Here is a 25,310-nt window from a genome sequence, read left to right as displayed (position 1 = left end):
CCCGTGGGGCAGTGGGCTGCCTGATTACAATGTTATCATCACACGCTTAGCATGGACCAACTAGCGGGCAGGCAGGCAGCTTGGCAGACAGGTGGGTTATAGGGAGACAAGGACTATGCTGTTGATTGTAGTTTAATGATCCCTTTGGGCAACAGGATGGTCGTTCATTTATACTCAGCAGTGATGCAGATGCCACTGTCTCCATCCCTCAGTAATCTGTTTATTATTTGAGTTTGTTTCATACTTACTGGAGTCTTATGCAAGACTCTAAGAAGCATCTGATGGAGTGTGTAGGGAGGCAAAGATGAGCACAGTATTCTTACACACTGGTATTATGGCAAAGTGCAGCTTTACCTTTAGAAACTGATTTGAGCTATTAAGGCAGTGAAGGAAGTATCTGAATTTTTTATTTAGGTAAAATTAGAAATACTACAGGATTAAAATATTCCATTACAAAATCTGCATTAAAAATTAAAAGTATTATCAGTTACATGTACTAAAGGCTTCAAAGTAAAAGTTCAAATTTTTGAAATTTTTTTAAAATTAAAAAAAAAAAAAAAAATTATATATATATATATATATATATATATATATATATACATACACACACACAGACACACACACACACACACACACACACACACACATACATATAATTAAGGTGATCTCATTAATGTTAGGTAGTTATCTAAATTGAAAGCATCACATTTTGTAAGATAATCATGTGTTTAGTATGGAAACTACAAATTTGCAAAGTAATTATAAGTGAAATAAATGCAGTGGAGTAAAATGTACAATACTTTTAAATGTAGGAGTCAAACTATGAAGTAGAGTAGCATCAAAATTTAATCCTCAATTAAACTGCATCAGATACAAGAAGAGTACTTTGTAAATGGAAGTAGTTACTTTCCAGAAGTGCATTTAGGTTCAGAGTTTGCACAATAATAAAGGTAACAGTTGTTGATGACTACACAGATTGTAGCTATTTCAGCCATTATTTGATGCTGCTGTACATGTCCAGAGGATTTCAACTGAAATTACATTTAATGAATATTTATTCAACTAAAAACATGGTTCTGTCACTCATGGACAATGGGTAATACACAACAGTCACGAAAGTTTATCAGAATGCAAAAGGGGTAAAGCATCCTGAGTCAGCCTCGTTGACCCATGGGAAGCAGTAACAATAACTCACGACTGGACCCACAACCAAGCACACACACCCAACACACGCAGGAGACACCAACAAAAGTACACTTTATTTGTAAAATAGCTCCCTTTTGAATTCCCGACCTTGAAACAGCTGCAATTAGCCTTTTTTGGCACAAAGAGAAGTCTGTGGGAGAGGAGACCAACAAGTCCATCACCGCGGCTATAATGAAGCAGGTATACGTCCTGCTGAGAGAGAAAATGTCAGCCATGGCCCTGCGGGGTGGGGATGTCTGCACAGAGAAACCTGGGTAACATGTTTTGAGAGAAAAGAAAGAAAATTACATCCTCTGAACCATGCAGCTCCAAGCCTTCCCAACAGTAATAGTAACATGCTGCCAGATCAATAGCAGGCTGGCTGAAAGCCAACTGGAGAACAAGAGAACAAGAAGACAGATGACTGACATTCAAGTCAGTGATGTGGGGCTCGAATATTCTGGCCTTTTATTCGACCACAGTTTAACTGTCTTAATCATCTGGGCCTTTACAAGTGGATCATTATCACTCCCTTTTCAAACAAAAGTGCTGCTTTACTCTACTTTCATTGAGCTTCAGTGAGATTCATTAAGCGCTGAAATTAACTATGAACCTACAGAAACTGAAAAATGTCACCAATTCACAGGGTCATGAATTACTAAAAAAAAAAAAAAAAAAAAAAGACTTAACCATAAGATGTTAAGAATTTACTTGTCATGCATCAAAACACTCCCGACAAATCTTTGAAGGGCCTATTTTAGGTCTCAACCATGACAACAGTTTCAGTCTGTTATCAGAGATTGAAAAAGGATAAAATAACCCCCCCCCCCCAACCGGCTGTAATAAATGCACCAATGGTCATATTTTATATACCTGACAGACAGAGCTCAAACCTACATGGGAAGAAAAATATGCTAGTCCATGAAATGATTAATTCATTTTTCTGGTAAGACAAAGTATGTGATCAGACCGGTTATAAGAGACCATTGGCTGATTTAGCTCCTTCCAGAGCTGCTTCAATACATCTGCATTATTACCTTCAAAACATCCTTAACAATCAAGTGCTGAGACACCACACTGATTGCAACATGTTCCCCCGTGCTTCAAGTGCCACTTGCATACAGACAAGGAACACTTGGACAGAAAGTCAAGTGACAACAAAGAGGAAGGAGATGGGGGAGCGGGCTGATGCAGACAATTTGTCCAAAATGTCGTGCACATATTCAAAAAGTGTGAGCTCAAAATGATTTCAGAAGACCACAGAGTGTGTGTTGTGAATGGGCTTCAGGGTGGTGTGACTATTAAAATGTACTGTAAGGTTACAATACAATGTCCGTTTATCCATCAGTGCTGCAGACGCACACAACATCACAACTGTCAAAGGTAAGCTTGCACAGATTTGTTACAGTTGATAAAATTTGTAGAAAGACAATATATCGCCCCTTCCTCAATGTTGTTACACATAAATTGCTTTCTCAAGATGGAGGCCACGCAGGAAGAACTCCCATCAACTGGCTGATCCAGATTGAAGTCCATTAATGTTGGCAGCCATTCAACACATGCACTGAATCCCTACCAGGGTGTTTTAAAATGTAACTTAACCTTAACTTCTCACCTTTTGAGTTAGCTAAATTTTACTTATGACAGTTAATTATGCATTACGTTATAATTAACAACAGCACACCAGAGAGATCTCCAATAACAAATGTGTCTGATGTTTATGAATATAGCTTATCAGATCCCATCTGTAAATGGTTAAAGGAGGCTAATGGTTGAAAGATGTAATTACAGATCCAGCGACGGTTAATAATGTTTTAGCCCTAATTCTGGCCAAAGATCATCAGTGTTTCAGTCCTGGTTTTGTTCAATATTCACTGTTTTTAGCTTGAGCTTCTTCCAGTATTTGCTGCAGTTTTGGCCCTTGTTGGTTCACTTGCACAACACAGTTGTTTGAACAATGCTACAGACTCAGATCAGTACATTTTATTGAAGCAAAATGTCTCTGTAGTTGTACACCCAGGCTCTGTAGGTTTAGAGACAACAATGATGTGAGTAGTGTGTGGCCATGTATGGAGGCTTTGTGTGTGTGTGTGTGTGTGTGTGTGTGTGTGTGTGTGTGTGTGTGTGTGTGTGTGTGTGTGTGTGTGTGTGTGTGTGTGTGTGTGTGTGTGTAGGTGTATGTATAAAGTGTCATCTGAGGTAACCGCTCCTTCTGAGAACACGCTTTCCTTTCAGTCGGGCACCTTTCTTCCCCTGCAGTGCCTGAATCCCACAGCTGCTGCTCAGAGATCTCTGCACCTCTGCAGATATTACATGTCTCTCTGTAGAGCAGATCACAATCAGGCTGAGTTTTAAGATTAGACTGCTGGCAGTCATTCCAGGGATGACACTTCTGTTCCCATTTTATTGCATCCCTTCATCCTGTATTCTGGTAGATTTTATATTGCTATGAAGGACTCTTTTGTTCTTAATGTCACCGTGATGGATATTATTTACAGCTCTACTCTGAAGCCTCTGAGAATAGAGGCTTGTCTGGGTTTCTCTCAGTTACATTTCCAGCAACACCATTTCATAAGGTAGCATATTTTAAGGGATTGTGAATGTATATAAAAAAAAAACATTGAGCACACTATCATTTTTATATTTTTAGTATATGATCCTGTAATACGCTATTATATTATACTGTAAAGTGGAAATCATACTGCTAATGATGTTTTTAAAATTCTTACTAGACTAGATATTGCTCTGCAAGAGATAAAACAGGATATCTTTATGTATTTTTAAATCAACAAATGCTGTATGAGCCATGACAGTTCTAATATCCTCCAGTAAACGTTGAGAAAGTGTGTTGGATAAGAAAAGGCCAGAGTCAGCAAAAGCCTCAGTCTTAGACAAAAGGTCACCATCTCTATATTAAACCAGTGAAGCAGGATAATCTTGATGGTAGAACATTTTGGTCCCTGAAGCTCTGGACTAAATTCAGAGAGACTAATGAGCATTAAATGTGTATTAAGAAATTATCTTTGTAAAAGACTCTGCATTACTCCACTTGCTGGCGGGAACAAGTAGAAGTAGTGAAAAACAAAAACAAACATCCCTGCTCTCAATTGAACATATCGGTGGACTCGAGCCCTTCAGCAGTCTGTTTTTAATGCGTGTTCATTTAAAGTGATCAGCACACTGAATTGCACGATTAATGTCTCTACATGAAGCTTCCCAGCAACAACTTATCAACAGCTAATGAACACACAGCAAATCAGAGATAAGGAATGTCTTGGCCAAACATTGCAAACCTGTCTCCATAAAATTACTTTTCTATACACGTAAACTGCAGCTGCCGGCTGGATCACGTTCAGAGGCAATGTCATTTTTGAATGAATGACACTCTTCATTTATTGGCCACTGCAAAGTCACCAGGAGGTGGTTGTGGTGGGTGGCAGCCGTACAATGTGCTCGACCGTCACACCACAGAGTGCAGTTCACTTCCACACTTCCGTCTCTGGTTAGATTTACACCTCGACAGGCCTTTGATGAGGTCATTCACTAAGGTAATTAATGCCTCCTTTTCGGTACTTATCCCCTTTTGATGATGCATTTTTGTTGTGTTCTTAAATATCTTGTAATAATTGCCTGTGGTGTTTCCCTGAATGACTTCCCTCCCTCGCACTTTGCACTGTTTCCCAAATCTACCTATTCTCAGTGAGCTCTACAAAAGGAAATGTATCATTTTCAGTTCAGTTTAAGTTCTCAGTAACATGAAGAGGCTAAATATGATGTGTCGACCTTTCGTTGTGCAATAATAAGGTTTTGATGATGAATCTTCCCTGTGATAGAAATTGTTAATAAAGTCGAGGCACGTTCATTTCATGAACATGCACTTCCATAACATTACTGCAATAAGAGGGGAAGCTGGGGAATCACGCGTTCAATCTAAAATCTCATGCAGGATATTAGCACCTTTCTTGATTCGGGAAGAGGATTACCATGCCAACCTGGCAAAGGTCAAATTAGTTTCATCAAATTTATTAGATGCAGTGACTTTGATGAAAATGTGTGTATGTGTGTAGGTATCATTTACACTTTAACACAGTTTCTTACACACACACACACACACACACACACACACACACACACACACACACACACACACACACACACACACACACACACACACACACACACACACACACACACACACACACACACACACACACACCACAAATGAATTGCCATTCACCCAGAGTGGGTGTAATGACTCATGGCGGAGATGGTGAAGCCGTCTGCCTGCAGAGTGTATGGGTTTATGTCTGAAGGTCAGATATGATGGCTGTGTGACAGTGATGATGAGTCTTACAGGTTTCAGCCCAGTGCATCTGGCAGCAAAGTGATGTGGCTGTTAATGGAAGTGTAATGACAACAGGATGGCTTTGCCACAGTTGACTGCCAGTGCATCTCTGCCTGACAGCTGACACCAGCATAGAGCAATTTATGAGGCTGGTCAGGATTCTGGACCACAAAATGAAAAAGTCATCTGGTTTTGTATCTGAAACAAATCATATTGTTTCTTCTATAACCAGTAACTAATGAAAATCACATCTCAGTGGGTGAATGCAGTTCAAAAGTCTTCACCCATGGCTACTATTCACATTAAACACCATAAAATAGTGTTGCTGATACATAAATCAGAAGAACACTAATATATTTTGTAAAGAGCTAGGTCTGTTCTTGGTCAGAAGATGTTAGATGTTTCTTTGCCAGTGACAAGACAAAGACTCTGCTCTTTGAGTCTGTGCACAGCTGACACATATGTGCTTTGAACCAAAGTGCTAACATCAGCATGCTAACATGACCACAGTGAAAATGATAATATGCTAACGGAAGGTAACCTTTTGCCAAATTCACCACCTGAATTTATCATGTTAGCATGCTGACATGCGCTAATTAGCACTGATGGGAATGTCAGTAGTTTTGCAGATATTAGTAAAAAAATAAATAAATAAAAATGGGCTGATGGAGGTGCTAAGGCATTACCAAAGCTGTAAAATAAATTCTGAGAGAAACATGAATGCACCACATTTCATGGCAATCCAACCACATTTCACCCATAACTCCAAGACCTTCTGGTTTCAAAATCAGTGCTATTCATCACCTGTAGACCATGAAAGGTGATTGTGTAAATTGTAACAACAGTGACAAACTAACACACAACACTGGCATGGAATCAAATTGCTAGCATGGCTAAAAACAAAACTATGCATTGATGTAACATTTTTCTCCTTATTTTTCACTGCCTTTAATACCATCCCTCAATGTCACTGATTTAAAAAAAAAATGTTTTAAATGCAACAGTTTGTGTCAGTGCCCTCAGTGACTTTGTATGTGCGAAAACTATTTGCTGGACAGATCCACTCGCAGTACGAGTAGGAAAATGAGAAAATGTGGTAATCCATCATCATGGTGAATGCTGAACCAATCCATCTAAAGTGAAGCCTATGGTGAAAAACGGAAAAATCATTCTTTAAATTTGCTAAATGCTGGATATGACCACAACAACCTTGATGAGGGAACACCTTCCACTTTGAATACAAATAGTAACAGAACTCACAGCCCCAGCAATAGCACATCTTATTACACTGTGAAGCCCGTACATAGCAGATTCCTTTATTACTGACTCTTGTGGTGGGAATCAATTCCATATCTCTAATCTCCATGCCTAACAATCAGTAACTTTAAGTGGAAAATTTTAAGCGTAGCTCAAAACTTAAAGCGCAGAGATCATAAAAGATAATTGTGCAAAAATGGGATTTTGACAACCTGCTATTACTTTGTCTGCTGGAGAAGCAGGAGATTACTGCCTGAGCCTCTGTAGGTTTGGTTAACACCCCTGGGACACAACACCGCTGCAGTGAGGACAAGGTGCCCTGAGCAACAGCGGTGCTGCACCGTCTACCTGACTGTAGCAAGACCCAAAAGATTATCTGGATTTAGGCATGACAGGCCAAACTTTCTTACTGCAAAGTGTAAAGAAAGGCTGGGAAAGAGCAAAGAGGCGGGACAAGTTTGACAAATTTCTTTACTCTTTTAGAAAAGTAGAAAAACCCCCTCTTTGCACAAAAGGCAGGATGTTGCTTGACAGCAGTGAGTGCACAGAGGCTAATAGGTTAATGACACTAAAATGTTTGATACTAGAATAACAAGTCATTTTCTAACCTGTTTGCTTTTGGCCACACCACAGAAGGTTATTTTGCCATTCCGAATCTGGACTGACCACACCTTTAGGACTGTGTGAGCGTGTCCAGTCTCCCACTCTCCTGAAAGTTTTGCTGCAGGACAACTTAGACCTTGAGTCTTTTTATTAGTACGCAGAGTTTAGTGACTTTATGTAATTCCTAGCATTATTTTGCCCAAATTCAACCGGAGCAGAAATATAATTAACATATCTGAAGACACTCACATTTTTTTCATACATACAAAACTGCCTGACTTGACCACATTTGGTATTACAAAGACTTGTTCTCTCAGGTTTGTGTAATGCGTGGGATTCAGTATAATTACTTAATATAGTGTATGTAGCACACATGTAAATGGTAGTCTGGTGTAGTGGGGTTATGAAATTCTGGAGGTAAGCACAAAAGGGCGCTCATTGCCACTGGAAACAAAGCTGGGGATGCGTCCCTGCTGGAGTCCCTGAAGGGCAAACAGTTGCTTTCTTTGCAAGTGTCAAGGTGTATTTTTAGCCACTCCTTAGGAGAGCTTTAAAAGTCCTTTCATGGTTGTTTCTTGTATGCTGAAAATAATTCCCATCTCATTGTCGGGAGATTGGTGTTGTTGTGGAAGGCTGCTTCCAGGCCGTGGCTTTGGTTGATGTTCTGTTGATTGTCCTCGCCTCTTGAAGGATGTCACCAATCACCAGTTGGAGCATATGAGATCAAAACAATCGATTGTCTGTGGCCAATTTTCAAAAACTGGTTCCTCCTCCTGAAAGTTCCTCCTAGATGCTACATACTGTAAATATTCATTTCATATTGGATTTCACATAATGCAGTTTGCATAGTTTGACACAAACACGCTACAAATACAAACCAACCAAATACACAAACTCCCTGCAAACACGCTGCAAGTTCAGAAAACATCTTAATCAATTTGTGTCTGCTGGAAACGCTTCCATTGTGTTGTGAGTATTCGCACCACGTTTATGTATTTGGTTGTATTATGAGTATTTGCGGATAATGTTGAATTTTTTGCGTTTAGTCTATTGGTATGTGTTTTCTTGAGTTGCAGTGCATTGAACTCTCAGGGCCACCATAGGAATATTTATGTTTTCTTTCCAACTGTGCAAAACAAAATCTATGTTACTATAATCCTATGGCAACCATTTTTTAAGCAGGACCTTGTAAAGTTACATTGAGTTATCAAAGTCTTCGATGACTCCTACAGCCCTCCGTGTTGACACTCAGTCTGAGAGCAACATTTTAGAAATTTAGCTTTTTTAAAGCTACCATACTGTACAAATGGTCCAATATGATCAGTATTTCTGACTCAACATGACTGAGCCAACCTGCCCCAACTTTTTTAGCTGCGAGACGCAGAGAAAGTGATGAGTTACTGGGGCTGAAATGTTGAAAGGTCAAAGTTCTCATAAAAAGTTGGTGATTGAGATTCCTGCCTGGCAGACAGCCAACCAGCCACAGACAGCAGAATGTGAAGCGAGGCCAAACACTCCCTGGGCAATAATCAATCCAGACAAGTTTTCATTGCTCCCAGCGAGGGACACCAACAGAGCTGACCTTGTGTCTCAAAGCCAGACACATCCATACCTGGCAGAGGGTAAGTAATCATCGCAGGGGGAGGCTGATTATTTTCTATTCTCCCCGGTCACCCATGGGAGTCTAGTCTGCCTACAGCAAATTATGTCATTACTGTTTATCAAATTACCTCATGTTTCCCTCATGAAACTTATACTACAGATAAGAATAGGTATTTTATTTTCTTCATCATCATCATCATCATCACCACCACAGCTGCCCTCCAGATATTCCAGAAAGATTCAAAATTATTAATTAATTATTGAATTATTTATCTCCACAGATTAAAATGATTCAGATGATTATTTTTTTTCCTGTGTGTCAGCTGTCCTCTTTCTCAAAATAAAATTTCTTGTTGATTATTGCAACCTGAGAACACACAACACAACACCGCCAGTGTCACATAGCCATACTGTACTGTCCCAGCCTGAGATAAATAATAATGGTGATTGCCATTTTCCCAAAGGAATGTTTTTTTTAATTCTCCTTCGGGAGCTATGTGTTAAATAGTAAAAGTGCATTTACAAAAAGAGAAACATCACTTTAAATTAAAAAAAATTCAAATAAAGACAGCGAGGGTAAAAGCACTTGGCACTTCCTTTCATAGATAAGACGGTGCCCATTTTGACTTCAGTCTTAGTTTGTCAGAGAAATCCATTAGCCTACAATTTACTGCTCTCCTGCTGCACTGTCAGAGTGAATAGGGATGGGTATGTGGGTGTCTCTGAAATGGCACTCATTAAAATCTTTTTATCTTACCTAACACTTCAAGGATTCAACATGAAATAGCACTGACAGAAGATAAAAAAGATTGTTCAACTCTTAAAGGGCATGTCAGGACTTTCTCCAGAGCTTTTTGGGATCTCATTAGAGCTTTGAAGTCTGTCAGAATAAAATTATCTGCTGGAAATGTATTTTGACAGAAGACTTTCCAATAGGGTATCATTCTAGTCTACCTTAAGACGCAAGACTGACGCAAAAAGTGTAGTTCTTCAGTTTTTACTATACAAATACTAAAAGTTCTGGAGATCCAATGTGTAGCTTTCAGCAGCTGTCATTAAATTTTATTTACACCACATTCTTGGCCTGGTTCTGGTAAAATATCTCAAAAACTATGACAAGGATTACCATGAATTTTGTTTCAGACATCCATGTTGCCCTAATGATGAATTATTATAACTTTAGTGATCTGTTAACTTTTCATCAAGCACCATCATCAGGTCAAAATTTGATTTATGGTCAAATTCATATATGGTCACTGGACATTAATGAAACATTAAAGCGTTACCACACCACACTACTACACTATCACAGAGCTTCTAGCACGGCTGTAGATCCACTGTGAGTACGTACAGTAATGGGACTATTCAATTATTAAATATGAAGTTGCTAATTCTAATTAATATAAATCTTGTACTTGGACTGTAGCAATGGGAGTTAAAGGTAGGAAGAGATGTGTGGGTGCTAGGAGTGGGTCTTAGTTATTTCTGCAGATAGAGTAGAAGAACAGAGAGAAACTGCCAAAAGATTCCTCACAGGGAGGAAGAGAAAGGCATCATGCCCACACTTTGGTTGATAAATTAAAGAAAACAATAAGTCATAATTACTTACATAGCTACACATGTGCATATACAAATACACACACAATGCTACAACACAAGGTTGTTTTTCTTCAAACAAAACCAGACTCTCAGAATTATATAATACTTTAACACACTCACAAACACGTTTTCTCTTTTTCTCTCTTGACCGAAAAAAAAAAAAAAAAACTGTCACACGCTCACAGCTAAAACCTTGGTTTTTGTTTAAACAAAACTGTCAGAATTAAATCACAGACACACAGAATAAAGCCCCGGCTGAGAACACACACCAACTGATCATTTCACATTCCCATTGATCAGTGTGTGGCAGGGCAGTCAGAGACAGACGGCTGGGCTCCGTTCTGTCGGAGGCGACGCAGATTGGGCCTGATCAGAGCTCATTTGCAGGCTTAAAGAGGGGAATATGCGGGTGTCAATGGTCGTGACTCCTAGTCCACTCTCCCTCACCCTGGGGAGCAGTTCATAGGCCGCTTCTGAACGCAACAGGGAGGACAAAGATCTGACAAACAGGCCAAAGGCCCAGCTCTGTGTGGGGATGAAGGCAGAGACTTCAATAGCTCTGAAGGAACAGCTCTGCGGCTCTTTTCCTTTCCCTCTGTTTATTTCTCTGCTTCAGTCTCACGTTTTGTTGCTGCGTTATCTGTTTTTCAGAAGCACTGAAGATTTACGTACAAGACACAGTGAAAAGTTAAAGTTTAAAGTATCAATCTCTCACAAGAATAAAACTTATTGAAGACAACGCAGCTGGTATGAACAAGCTGTCTTTACATCGTCTCTCAGACATTATTCTGAGTGAACAATGGATTACGTGCAGGCTCACTGTGGAGCTTCAGCCTTAGCTTTTACGTTAGTCCTCTGTGGATCTTGAGAAACAGATAAGCCTGTGCAAAAATACTCTACATACCTTTGGTCGTCTGTGAGCAGGCTTTGATGTCTTTGAGTGCCAATTTTCAGCTCTGCGCTGAGCTAATGAACTGCTGCTGGGAACCAAGAGGAAATTCAGCCTTAGAGCTGGGATTTTTTTGTCTTTAATTCACATAGCCTGAATGCCTTTGAGATGCCTCTGTAATTGATTTTTATTTTTTGATTCAGTCCAAATGTCTTAGTGATCTATTTTCATAATTTTCAGTTTTTGAATATCACATTTAAAAAAAAAAAAAAAAAAGTCTTTCATCAGCCAATCTTTGCTTCATAGTATACAGTCTCGATTTCCTTCAAGCTTTTGGATTGGTCTCACTCAGCAAGATGCAAATAAATATAAATAAATTGACTCTTTATCACAGATACATGTCCTGACTGAGTTCTTTGAAGCTGTTCTGTTACTGATATGAGCTGCATTTCATTAATATAGGAGGTTGTATGGATTTTTGCTGTTTATGACCAAAACCCCATGTATTTTTTTATGTTTTTTTCTGCTGCCTGCTGATGATAGACTACTGTGGTAATTTAAGGCGTGTGAGTGTTTGTGTCAAAACGAGAAAATGACAGAGACCGTACAGTACTTACTGTGGAGGGTTTCAACTGTGTGAGCCCCTGCACTCATGCAGAAGAAGACTGAGGGTCTAAGTGAGTGTGGGTTCCCCAACAGATTCAACAACAAAGCATGCTGTCAACTATCACGTCCTCAGAGGTCCAATTAGAGTGGAGACTGAGCTCTCTTTCACATTCTACCTGCCCCACTGAAATAGAGCTGCAACACCTTCCATGGGGGATTTATTCTTCTTAAATCCCAAATGCTTTCAAAAGAAACCACGCTGTGAAAAATGCCCTTCACAATAAGTTATTTATTCGCATGCTTGGCCTAAAAATCTTGAATAATTACAACTTAATTTGTCCACATTCATCAAGTTAATACTCTGGACTGCTGCTGAACTAATGGATTTCAGCACCCTTAGAAAAAAAAAATCAATTTTAAGGGTAATTTAGTTTCAAATCTATTTTACAACCGTTGTCATTTGTCATAATGAAAAATTATAGCAATAAGTGTTACTTACAATATAGTTTCACCTCTAAGTCACTTAAAACAAGGCTGAAGAAGGCATTATCCAGTCCAGTTACATGGGTTTAACTCCAGTTAGGGCTTGTGAATATGAATGGATTTGCAATGCAGTTACTCCACAAAGAGGCTTCTGTTGCTCTGATAGGATCCCAGGATGATCTTGCCCTTTGCAGCCCTTGTTAAAAAGGTATGTGTTGGCAAATTAGAGTCATCGAACAAGAGCTGCAGCCATGATTGCAGCTATGCGAGGTTGTAGGCATGGCTGTGATTTGAGCTAAATGCTGACGTCAACATGCTCACATGCTCTCACCATGTTCACAACCTTATTTTAGCAGGTTAGATTTTGCTAATTGGCCTACCACTAAATACAAAACACAAATGAGGTCACAAATCAAAGTACTGGACGAGCTGAAATCTTGAGCTGATGATGGTGTGGGAAGTTAGGGGATCATCAGAGACAGTGGGGTTCATCCTCTGGGCAGCATGAATATCTCCACAAAACTTTGTTGTTGAGATATTTCAGTCGGGACCAAAGTGATGGATAAACCAGCTCACATTGCAATCCCCAGAGCCACAATACTAATATGACTAAAAAGGCAAACTACCAACGATTTAAGGTTTACTGACACTTTAGTTTAGTTGCCTTAAATTATGTGACCACTACAAACACAATGCAATGCAAAGCAAAATTCCCATCAATATTTCCTTAACCTTTCCCTTTAAGGACCATTGGTATAAATGCTGCCCCATGATGCAATCCTATCAATACTTACCTAAACATTGCACTCATGCATCTTACCCTGTAGGGCTCGAGTCTCTGGAGGTTTCAGTCTGCTCTCTGCGTGACAGACTGAAACCTCAGAGGGTCATAGATCTGAGCAGGGGGAGCAATGTATTTAAAAAAAAAAAAAAAAAAAAAAAAAAAAAAGCATGTCATCAATGTTGCTGTCTATGCTAGATCTGCTGGTTCAGCACTTTAACCAAGAGGGTCTGGTGCTGCCTATTTGTGAGGCCAGCAGTGTGTTACCTTCAACCATAATCAACCTGAGACTATTAAACACTTGCATAGTGTGAAATACTGAACAGCCTTGAAATAGCTCCAGGAAATGACAACTCAACAACTCAACTCAGTTTAACTTTGCATTTATTTAAAGCATTTATTTTAATTTCAAGGCGTGACCTTGAATCTATGAATTTCTGTGGTGATTTGTTGCAAAATAAAAAAGTGCCACAGCCTTTTAACCAAACCAGAGAACAGACAGCTTTATCTGCCAGGGATGAGAGAAAGCAGGGCACAAATGAACCAAGAAACAATCCATTTATTGTTGTTGGTATTCAAGGTGCAACAACAACAGTACAGGTTTCCTCCACTCCTGCGGAGAGACCCATATTTCATCCTTGCATCGAGGAGCACCATTGATTGCTGTTAAGGCCCCTCGGGACCTGCTGGCCTGATGGATAGTGGAGCAGCCAGACATCGCTTCTCCAGCCTTCTGTATCCTCCCGAGGTCCAGGACAGGCCTATTCATCCTGGCCTCATCCCAGAGCCATGTCCTTTTTTCTGTCAGACCCAAGAGATGAATATGCCCATTGGTTTTACCATTGTGGAGTTTGTAGCGCCCTGAGCTGCCACTGCTTTTAAGTCATTCTTGAGAGCCCTCAGGCGGGAGAGCATACAAGTGCACGCTTTGGCAAAGAGTGAGGGAGAAAACACTCTGCAGAAGAAATGGCAGGGAGAGCACTCTGCAAATGAACGAGTGAGTGGAGCCCGGGGATGCACCGTGCAGCCAGACAGGAAGTGTACATCAGGGAGAGAAAGAGCTCATGATGATGGTTCATTTTGACTTGAAAAGCACCAGACAAGAGGACACTGCCATTTTTGAACAGAGTCCTTCTCTCCTCTTCCAATGAAGCAGCAGTTCAAACTGCAGTATCACTTTAGCTCAGTTTCAGCATGGGCCAGTCAAGCCCCTGGCCACTCACAAACAAGTTATGCTGCAATTAACTGACTGTGGTGAAGCGATAATGAAGTCATTATGCATTACTCAAACTGCACTGGAAAACCACCTCTACCCCTCTCATCAGATTTGAAAAATCATTACAAAAGGAGCTGGGAAGTTCAGGGAGGATATGGCAGAAGGGCTGAAAAATAAAATCCTGAGATTTGCATATTTGCAGAGTGAAGGTTGTCTAGTAAAAATCAGCACGCACACAACCTTTCAACATTTCTGTCGTTCTCCCACGCTTCCTGTCTCTATTGCTGTAGAATATCAAGTAAAGCAAAAATGTCATAAAAGTTGCTTTTAATGAAAATAGAGATTGGCTGGAATGTAAATTGCCATAGATGAGGCTCCATTCATTGCTGCTGAATCAGGCTTGAGCAGTCAAGGAAGGCCATAACGCTTGGAAAGTCATTTCTTTTCAGCGCAGCGTGGAGGGAGATAGCAGCATGCCATTACCAGGCACAAGGAACGCTGTGGACAGTTATTCCTCAGGGCAGCCAGGAGGGAGATAACTAACACACACACACACACGCACGCACGCACACACACTCAATCTTTCTGACACACACGTTATGCATTTGTTGATGTGTAAAGGACTTTCTGACAGCATGACAGCGTCAGAATAAAGTAAAATGATGAATAAAAGTGTATTTCATTTGAAACAAAAAGGGGATGTCGGACTGGGGAGTGAAGTGTGGAGGTGAAACTGGGAGAAAGAATGAAAAGACAAAAAGAGAGATTTTGTGATGTTGCCAACTGGCAGCAAGCAGCAGAAAAAAAAATCTTTATCTCAGTTCCCAGGATCAGGAATTATATGCAATATTGAACACGACTCAGCTGATGGAGGAGAGTAATTTCACTCATCTGTCCAAATTATCAATAATTTACTCTAGCGTGCAAAGACTAACATGCATGAGGACAAAACATGCATATATGCACACACATACACACGGTTTCTCTTCTGTTGCATAGGTTTCAGTCATCTCAATATTTATTTTCAGAGGTTTCCTCTGACATTGTGAATCTTTATTTCAAAAAAGGACAATATTCCTTAACAAATTCAACTTCTTTTGTCCCTGTTTGTCCCTTCATCTTTTACAATAAACACACACGCACACACAATGTATTAACACTCACAACCATCCTTTAGCCTCTGCACAGGGGGCCCATTAGTCTGTGATGATATTTAAAGGTGTCAAAGTGATACAGTAGAGCAGTGGGAGACCTCTAGTCATTTCTCAGGACTGAGGCTGTGATAACTGGGTTATAAACCACATACAGGGTGGTGACATCAACCTGAAATCACACCCCGTTCAGTCGGTGGTTGGCTTACTGCGTGAGAGCACCACTGGTACAGCTTGTTTGGCTGTTTGAACACACAGTCACTAAAACCCCTCGCCTGAGAAGTAATGTGTTAACTCAGCATCTCTGAGACGTGCTAACCATCTGGAAATCCAAAACATGCATTTTACCATGATGAAGTCAAACTGCTGCAGAGGATGACATTTTAAATGTGTCTCACACGGCAAGTTGGTGTAAATCCCTTTCAGATAAAAGACTTCCACTGATGCACCAAAGCCAAATTTATTTTCAGTGGTTCAGTCCCCCGGCTGATTTCACGGAATAGTTAGAGATCAGTGGATGTGAGCAGAGCAGATTTAGGTTACAGAAGCTCATAGATTTGCTGTCAGGGCTGTTGCTGTACTGAATTGTGAGGGGGTCAATATTTGCTTTGTGTTCAGCTTCTCTCTCACCCCTCACTGGAAGCTCGGTCTTTTCTTGAATTAGTCCAATGAAAACAAGCTCAGTCCTTCGCACCCTGTCACTTTCTACTCTGTGTTATACTTGAATGGAAGACGTTAAATTAGGACAAACATAGCAGGGAGCACGGATCAAAACTAGCACAAAAAATGAAATAAAATCCTGATTGATGAATCATGCATAGAGAAGACAATATTCTTCATGGTGGACTGGACAGGGCCCCAAAATTGCATCCTGCTATGCGTGCTTGGTAACCAGCAAGAATCACTAATTGGGCCCTCACTGCAGATGCTGATTGCGTGGGTGCCTGGGAGCTTGAGCACCCACAGATATAATGGTGAGCAGCACCAACAGGGAAATCATACTGTGGTGCAAATCAGAAGAGTAGTAACATCAATTTAATGAAGATCATTAAAAGACTGGACACAGCAGTTAGAACTATATCCATTCTTATCTGCCAGAATTTGTTCTTAATGTCTTGGCTGGTAAAATAAAGGCTAAATAAAAAATATTAAACTAACAAACAAGAATCCTGCTGCTGAATACAAAGCATGTCGTTTTGCATCACCTGCATAGGATTATGAATTCAACAAATTCAAGAGCAGTGAGATATGCAACCTACTGAAAACCAGATGTTAACTGGTAAGTTTTTAATAAAACTCAAAATTTACTGTAGAGATCTGCAGTGACCATGTGACATCAGCAATGACAACCAAACTACATGTGTGGGGAGTGAGGTTATAATTCTAGCTGTGTCCACCAGGAAAAAAAACAATTCAGCGAGTATGGCTGTCACAACCACTGATGTCTGATAAATCCCTCCAGCACAAGTCACATGCATGCCTTCTGCAACAAACAGGGGATAAACCTTTGCAAAAGTGAGGAACAAGTAACTGTATTGAGGGCTTTTGGTAAATCTATGAATATGGAGGCATAATGGTACTTATTCTCTAAACTGGTGATTAAATTGCCCAAAACTAAGGTTTGATTGACTGATGTACAATTGAAGTGCTCATTGAGAAATCCCCTCAGTGGACTGATCACCGGTTCCTTAATTAATGGCAGGCATTACTGCACATACAACTGCACAACAATTATTCAAACTATCTGCCATCACCACCTTTGTAAAGTTTAGAATTTCACCCAAGAGTGGTGTAGCAACAATCAACAGTTCATACATTAGGAGCAGTAGATGCAGATAAAATGTCATGGCAACCTGCCCATTAGATTTCATTACTTGCACTCATTTGCATTCATTAAAAAATCTGGCAAGATATTGGCTCTAGAAGAAAGGTAATGGACTAGCAAATGAAAACATCTCATTATGATTAATTGGAAATCAAGAGTATCCAATGCAATCCTGCCAGACATGACATCTCCGTGCATCTACGTTTTGACTAACAACCAAGTGGCAACCCACCATGACATCACCTGTTGGTTTGTGAACTGCTGTTTTGAGGCCTTGAGTTTGCACTGGTATTTGAAACCAGATGAAACCATATTTGGACAAGAGGGAGGAGCTGAGGAAGAGTGAGGGGTGGATCTGACCTGCTCTGTACTCTGTCCTGATTGTCAGACAAGTCGCCGTGTGTGATGCAGTCTGTCAATCACACAGGAGCCCCGCCCTGATGCATACCCTGCTTTATCATCTATTTTACTCTAAATGGGACCATTATTTCAAAAATGAACATCATGTTGTATTGAAAAAGACTTGAAACTAGCAGTTGAGGCCATTAACTCATTAGGAAAACATTTTCTGAAGTAATAAATCAATTAAGAAAATAGGGTAATTTTCCCATAGACTTCAATACAATTGGATATGACCAGTGGAGTTGCTCCCTGATGGTCTACGTCCATTTTTATACACAGTCTATACTAACAACCAGCTCATGCTGCCACCACCTGCTTGCAAAACCAGTAACAGACATCTATTTTAATGCAGAATCTGGGTGGTGAAAAGTTGATGGAGTAATAACATACTTTATCAGACTGATGATTAGTAAACCAGTGTTACAGCCAGTGTGGTACACAGCAAAGCTTGATAGATCACAAGGCCATAAAGTGTGAAGGTGTTGTTTGGTGCTCTGGGTTAATTAGACTGCTGAGAGCCCAACAGATGAAGCAGCTCCTTTGAAAAATGGCCCCGTCTCCACTGATTAGCAGTCTCACACACATGCACACAAGCACAGGCACATACTGTATGGATACCAACCCCCACATAGGCAGACCATAAGCATTACAGTGACACTCACACACACACACACACACACACACACAATGCAATTAAACAAGGGTGATGGGGATTACACAATCAATGCATCAATAGACCCAGAGGGCAGAAGAGTTACAGATAACATACCATAATAACATGCACAGCCTCATGACAGATGGATAATTATCTTTGCACATTACAGCCCTGCACAGGATGATGGGATGCTCAGTAATTTGACATCGTGCCATTCCAGGAAGCTTTTGACAGACAGGAACGTGAAGGAGGTAGTTTAGTTTGGTATTAGTTTACCAAGTGCAAAATTGTCACAACTTTTAGTTTCATGTCATTTTTAAAAAGTCTCTAAAGGACCTCACACTCAAAGGAAACACGTTGCGGTTCAGATTTCACAAAGTATTGGGACTGTGGCACAAATCACAACTCATGTGTTTGGTGCCTTTTTTACAAGTTTTGAACTTTGATACAGGCAACTTTATCAACATTGTAAGTTTTGTTAGGATTCTTTGATTCAGCTCATTTGAATGTTTGTAATTTGCCAGTTAGCAGACCAGCCGACAGCAGATGCAAACCATTATTTCGTGTTCCTGCCTGTGTGTCAAGCCAATTCTAATATGCTGTTCTGATCACTGTACAGCAATGTATCCATCCAATTACACAAACCAATTATTTGTGAACATTTCAACCATCTAAAATTTCGCAACAAAAACGCTTCAAATGAGAGTGACCGCCCTCTCTCACATCTTTTCATTCCTGCCTGGAGAAATTCACAGTCTGTGTGCGTGTGTGTGTTTGCAGATTGAAGTCAAAATTAGTTTTTCAGAACCACTTTCAACCCAGCCTCATGGCCAACCGAGGGTAATGGCAGATGAGGAAATTTTGCCTTTTTGTTTCCTTGTCAAAATCTGAACGTGCCAATTACCACTGGCTTCTAGATGAAGAAAGGAAAAGAAAAATAAGCCGCGGCCACTCCATCTCCATCACAGCAGGTAGCAGCTAAATTGAGATAAAACACCAAAGGGTAAGTGTATGCAAAATCATGGCAGTCCCATTTTTTCAGAGCCAGGCAATGATGTCTGTTTGCAGATGTGCTGAATTGGCCTCTCAAAGGCTCCATTGTCTGGGTTTTTAGCTATTTATGACATTGCAGTTTACATATACAACTATGAAAGTGCTTTATCATTGTGGAATAATTGTGCGTTTCAACCCAGTGAGGCATTCAAATAAATGATTTGCTTTTCAGCAAGAAGTTTCATGCTGTGAGAGCGTGAAAGCGAAGTGATTAAAAAAGGCTGTAATAATTCACTTGTATAGAACGCAGTTTACAGAACACATTCCTCAGTATCAGTCTGTGTATCGTGTGTTAGTTATGACAGGGGTCAGGTGATGGCAGTTTTGAACGTGAAGACATAAAGCAGAGATAAGTACCATCAAACATGTTTTAAACTATGTAAAAAATATTCTGATATGATTACATACATGGTTTTCCCACATAAAAAAAAAAAAAAAAAAAAAGGAAAAACTGGGGCTGGAAGCACATCGACGCTCATTTCCTCATTTAGAAATTCTGGATTGGGACTGCTCCCTGTACTTGCAAGGTTTCGGGTTTATTTTGCCCACCCCCTGGGCCCACAAGTTTACGGGATTGGTTCCTTAGGTTACACGAGGTTGTATGAAACCCCGTCTGTCTGAATTCCTTTTTATTTTGTTTATTTCACTCATGATATATCTTGTATTTTATACAGGGGATCTTTAATACAGTAATGTCAATCATGCTTTGGCAGTTGGTTTACAATCTAGTTTTCAGCTTCTATTGTTGAAATACAATCTTTAGTGCAGTAGGTGGCTTGCTGTGGGGGTGTTTTGGTCACTTTTACTGATAAACAACTCTATCAACACCCTGCCATTAAATTATGGTCATTATGGGTCAAAGGAAACATCTATTTTCATTTTAATTAAGCCTGCCATTGAAGTGCCACCTGTTTCATCCTTGACTGATCTCCATTGCTTCTCACAAGGCTGACCACAGCCAGTCGTCTTCATACTGTGGCTGATTATTGCTAATAGCCCAGCGAGAGGCAGAAAACTTCCACAATCCACAATCTGACATAATTGCATTGCTTTGAAAGGACTGGCGGCCATGAAAGCCACCTCTGAAGCGCTCTATAAAATTAATGACAAACCTCAAAATATATAAACAGAATATATTGTTTCTCATAAACCGAGCCTACTTCCACAATAAACCTGTCAGAGTCAATGTCTTTGTGTATTTGCTTTGCGCAAAAAGTTTACATAACTTGTAGTCTGTTGCTGCAGTTACTTGTTTAATGCTGTTATGAAAAAGGAAATTAAACGCTACACATGGAGTAATCCAGCTAGTCTACTGCTATTAACCTACAAAACAATTACATGAAAAAGAACCACTTTAATGCAGACTTCATGTACACCAAATCAAGTGGGCACACTAATAATAATAATAATAATAATAATAATAATAATAATAATAATAATGATAAGAGACATCCCTCCATCCCTTCTCTGCTGTCGTACACAGTTGGTATTAGTTTTCCAAAATGACATTTCTGTTGTAAGACAGCAGGCCTGCTGTCTTACAACAATGTGCTGCTCTGGTAGAGCTTAAGTTCACTCTAGAGTATCATTTCTGCCTTCTGCAGTGATGACACTATCATTTGTGCAACTGAAGTAATGGCTTTCAGGTGACAGCAGCAGCACAGCAAAAGTGTTTTGTTGTAGTTAACAACTCCTCTAAACTTGACTGACTACCCTGACCAGTGCAGCATGCGAAATCTTAATTTAAATGAATAGCTGAACATAGTACATTTTTGGGACGTATGCTTATTGTCGTGTTGCCAAGGGTTAGATGAGAAGACTGATACCACTGGCATGTCTGTTGGGTAAACATGAAGCCAGCAGTCATTTAGCTTAAAAAAAAAAATCTCTAAAGCTAATTAGCATGTTTTTTTGGAGGGTTTTTTTTTTTGTTGTTGTTTTTTTGTTTAATCTGTTTTAAAACTGATAATCTCATGGTTTCTTACATGGAAACTGCTTGGAAAAGGTGGCAGATGATTGATGAACCATCTGTCACTATCTATCACAGGCAAACTTCAACCTTCAAACTTCAACAACCAGATTCTGTAGCCTCCCATTTTTTCACTACCAGCAGAGCCAGATGGTAAATCAAACTTTTTATGAAGCCAGGAGAACAGCAAAAATATCTTTTCTATCAAATAAAACCTTTTTTCATTGAAGAAAAACTCTCCAGTTCTGATATAACTGATGCTATGGCAGCATCTGTGGTAGCCTCTTTAAGAGTCGCCATTGCTGTTAACGAACAGATGCCAAACCACTACGGTTTGGCCACACACCAATAGCTTGGAAACTAACAAGATGGATTCATGTTTGCAAGAAATCAGGCTTCCTCACAAGGTTGAAAAACCAAGGCAAAAACACATCATCAACTAGGATTTTGGGGAGAACTATTTCTCAGCTGGGGGCATGCAGTGACTTCCTGGAGTCTAATGCTATTGGTTTTTTATCAAAACTAATTTTGTGGTAATACCCACCCTTATGAAATGATACAAATGCAGAACCTGGAATGGAAGAAGGAACCTCTATGCAAAGGGTTCTCACTTCTAACTTAAAACCTGCAGCAACTTACTTCCTGCAAGGAACCACTAAGTAAGAAACTGGCCATTCTGAGAGGTGCTATTCAAACCAGGAGAAATCAACAAGGTTCTCAGTACACAAAAACCAAATTCATGCCCTGTGTTTGAATTGCTCTCTGACTCATGGAGATGAAATTAGCGATCATTTGACAGCTGTGAGGGGGAAATATGATGAGAGATCCTTGAACTGCAGATACTATTTCATCATCTGGGGAGATGATATGGTAATACCTCATTAGCAGAGTTTGGGTATTGAATGCTTAAATAAAAAAAGATTGTGCCTTATTGAAACCTTTCTTCACAGCAATTTCACCAAATCCAATAAACATATAAATAAATTATTAAAAACGCATTCCAGGCAATTTACACAGCGTAATTGAGATTTCTCTTTTAAATAAATCTTCCAAGGCACAAAACGCGTATTGCCTGCTACACAACTGCAATTCCTTCAGAAAGGTCAGAGCGCAGGGTTGCCTAAAATGCATCACTCTTGGAGCAGCTTGAGGTTAAGTGCCTGAGGTCAGCAGCACTCCAGCAGAGCAATCAGCAGGTAAACATCGTCATTATGTTCTTGCAGTGAACATCAACCCCTCAGGTTGCTGGGTTTTTTTTCTTTCCTTTTTTCAAACCCCCAAAGAGTTTTTCACCTAAAAAGCACAGTTCACCTCTTGCAGATAAGTCAAATCATACATTTTAGATGGCAAATGTGAAGTCAAATTTGATTTATTTAGCCAAATATCACAAATCACCAATTTGCCTCAAGCATTGAGATGTTCATTGTAAAAAAAAAAATGATAGAGAAACTGCTGTGAGTATTCAGTTAGAGTTCCCTTATCCATTCTCACTTATTTCTCTTTTCATTTTTCATACAGTGATTTGAAAAGCGAGTTTTCCGTGATGTGTGTGTGCAGCCTGAGACATAGCAAAGCATATCTATGTAGGAGTAGGAGCTCCAATTATTTAAACAGCTCTCTGGAGCTATTTCCGTACCACAAGATGTAATGTAAAGTACAAGTGCATTTCCACCAGCTAGCAATTTAAGCAAATTATCGGATAATGTCAAAGATCATGAAGAGCTCTCTCTGTGATTTTCCACCGACAGCAGACAGATTGGGTCTGACTCCTGGGAACCAGACTACGCAGCACATGTTGTGTTTCATCAGATATTTAAACCATTTGTTCTGTGAAACTTATACATTATTAGTTTGGGAAGAATAAACAGGGACAATTGATTAGAATGTCACCTACATCTGCAATATATTCTGTATCTGTGTTTTCTGTTGCGTTTTGGTGTGACTGAGGTGTAGAAGAAGAACACAATACTGTAAATGTCAGGTCAGCTCATTAAACAAGGGAAATTCTATCTAAATTACTGCAAGTGATTTACTACAGATCCCTCTCTGCTCTTTAAGGTGGCCACCATCACCTGGGCTAAATGGCAAAGTTTATCAAATCACCAACTTGCAATTTATTCACCTGCCCTGCACTTCGTCTTCGAATCCCACTGGCATGTTTTTCCCCATCTCTCTGACAAATAGCATTTCTTCACGACGTGCAAACAACCTGTCTCTGAGGCACGGTGTGACAAGGGAGGTGGCTTTGAAATGAGGCGGGTGGAGGACACAGGTTTGTGGTTCCCAAACGGTATCAGCAACAATGAAGCAGACCTTCTCATTAGGATGTCTATACAATCTTTGTCTCACATTTACCCATGGGGCAGGATGGGAGGTGGGGTTGCAGGTCTGGTGGGCAAAGGGGAAATTGACAGTCTCATTACAGCAGAACATTCAGGGCTGTGCTTAAGAGGAAATGACAGGTCTATTTGCCATCAGTGCCACAGGAAAGACCTTGAAACACGCACGCACGCACGCACACACACGCACACACACGCACACGCACACACACGCACACACACACACACACACACACACACACACCCATATAAACAACTATATGCTTGCACACAAGCATGCCACCTTTTCCTACACACAAGAGATGTTGCAAGGTGTAAGAATCTAATAGGATTACTTCATTTGTCAAGAGCATGTGTCAATTGCCATGAAAAGCTGAATGGATTCACCCTTTATTCAGCATTGATCCTCTCCAAGCTAATTCCCCACACGCTGTGACAGTCTGCTTTCCATGAATCTTGTCATATGCCTTGCAGGGTTTGAAAGTGGAGCACATGGCCATGCCTGGAATCTTCTTCCCTTAGTTAATGGTTCAAGGAAAAGATGCATGATAAATGTATCACTGGAGGCAAGATGAGAGAAGACATAATGAGGGCGACCCTTTCTCTGAATAATAAGGTGGTGGGAGCCAATAATATAGTATAGGTGGTTTGTTGTTGTTGTTGTTTACTGTACAGCACATGCAGGTTCATGGGAAATGTTAATTAGGAGCAAAGTGTGGTTTCGATCTTTTTCAAGTGTGAGTAAAATGAACTTTTAGTGGTGTTCTTTCAGAAATAATGCAATGCTCCAAACACTGTTGTTGTGCAGCTCCATCCAGGATTGTGTTTCACATTCACATTATGTGGTATTACCTGTCCTGGTAAACTATGTATAAAAATAAATGAATGAAAACAAATGAACAAAAATAAATGGGTTTATCTTGAATCCTTACTGCTACCTGTTGGGTAATTGAGCTGCACATACACTGAGCTGAAAATTAGGTAGAAATCATTTCACTTCACTTTCACTTAGTTCCATAATTAAGTATTAAGGCAACACGTTACATTTTGCATTCATAAGAATATAAACATTTAATAAATTAGATTTATAAAGATTTAGAAGTTGAGTGTTGGATTATTCAAAGAGAAACTGAAGCCTGCTCATTAACCACATCCTACAGTGATTAGTAAATGCTACGCCATCACAAAAACAGCGTTACACCACTTTACTATCAAGCTGAAGGACTGAAATGTAAGTTAAAGCTTCCTACAACAATGTAGAGATATCGTTACATCACAGTTTCACAATGAAGTCCCATTAGCTAATTAGCCAAACAGCAGCTCTTTCTAACCTACTGACCCCCCCCAATC

General features: G+C 39.9%; 1 protein-coding gene across 3 annotated transcripts in view; it reads right to left on the bottom strand.

Annotated features, from left to right (window-relative positions):
- rgs6 (regulator of G protein signaling 6) overlaps nucleotides 1–25,310 on the bottom strand; it is an 82,923-nt gene that overhangs the window by 27,992 nt on the left and 29,621 nt on the right. The gene's annotated exons all lie outside the window — the stretch shown is intronic.

This window comes from Trachinotus anak, unplaced genomic scaffold (assembly GCF_046630095.1).
Source record: "Trachinotus anak isolate AG129_WGS33_773 ecotype Australia unplaced genomic scaffold, CSIRO_AGI_Tana_v1 ptg000031l, whole genome shotgun sequence".
NCBI lineage: Eukaryota > Metazoa > Chordata > Actinopteri > Carangiformes > Carangidae > Trachinotus > Trachinotus anak.
This window is presented reverse-complemented; position numbering and strand designations above follow the sequence as displayed.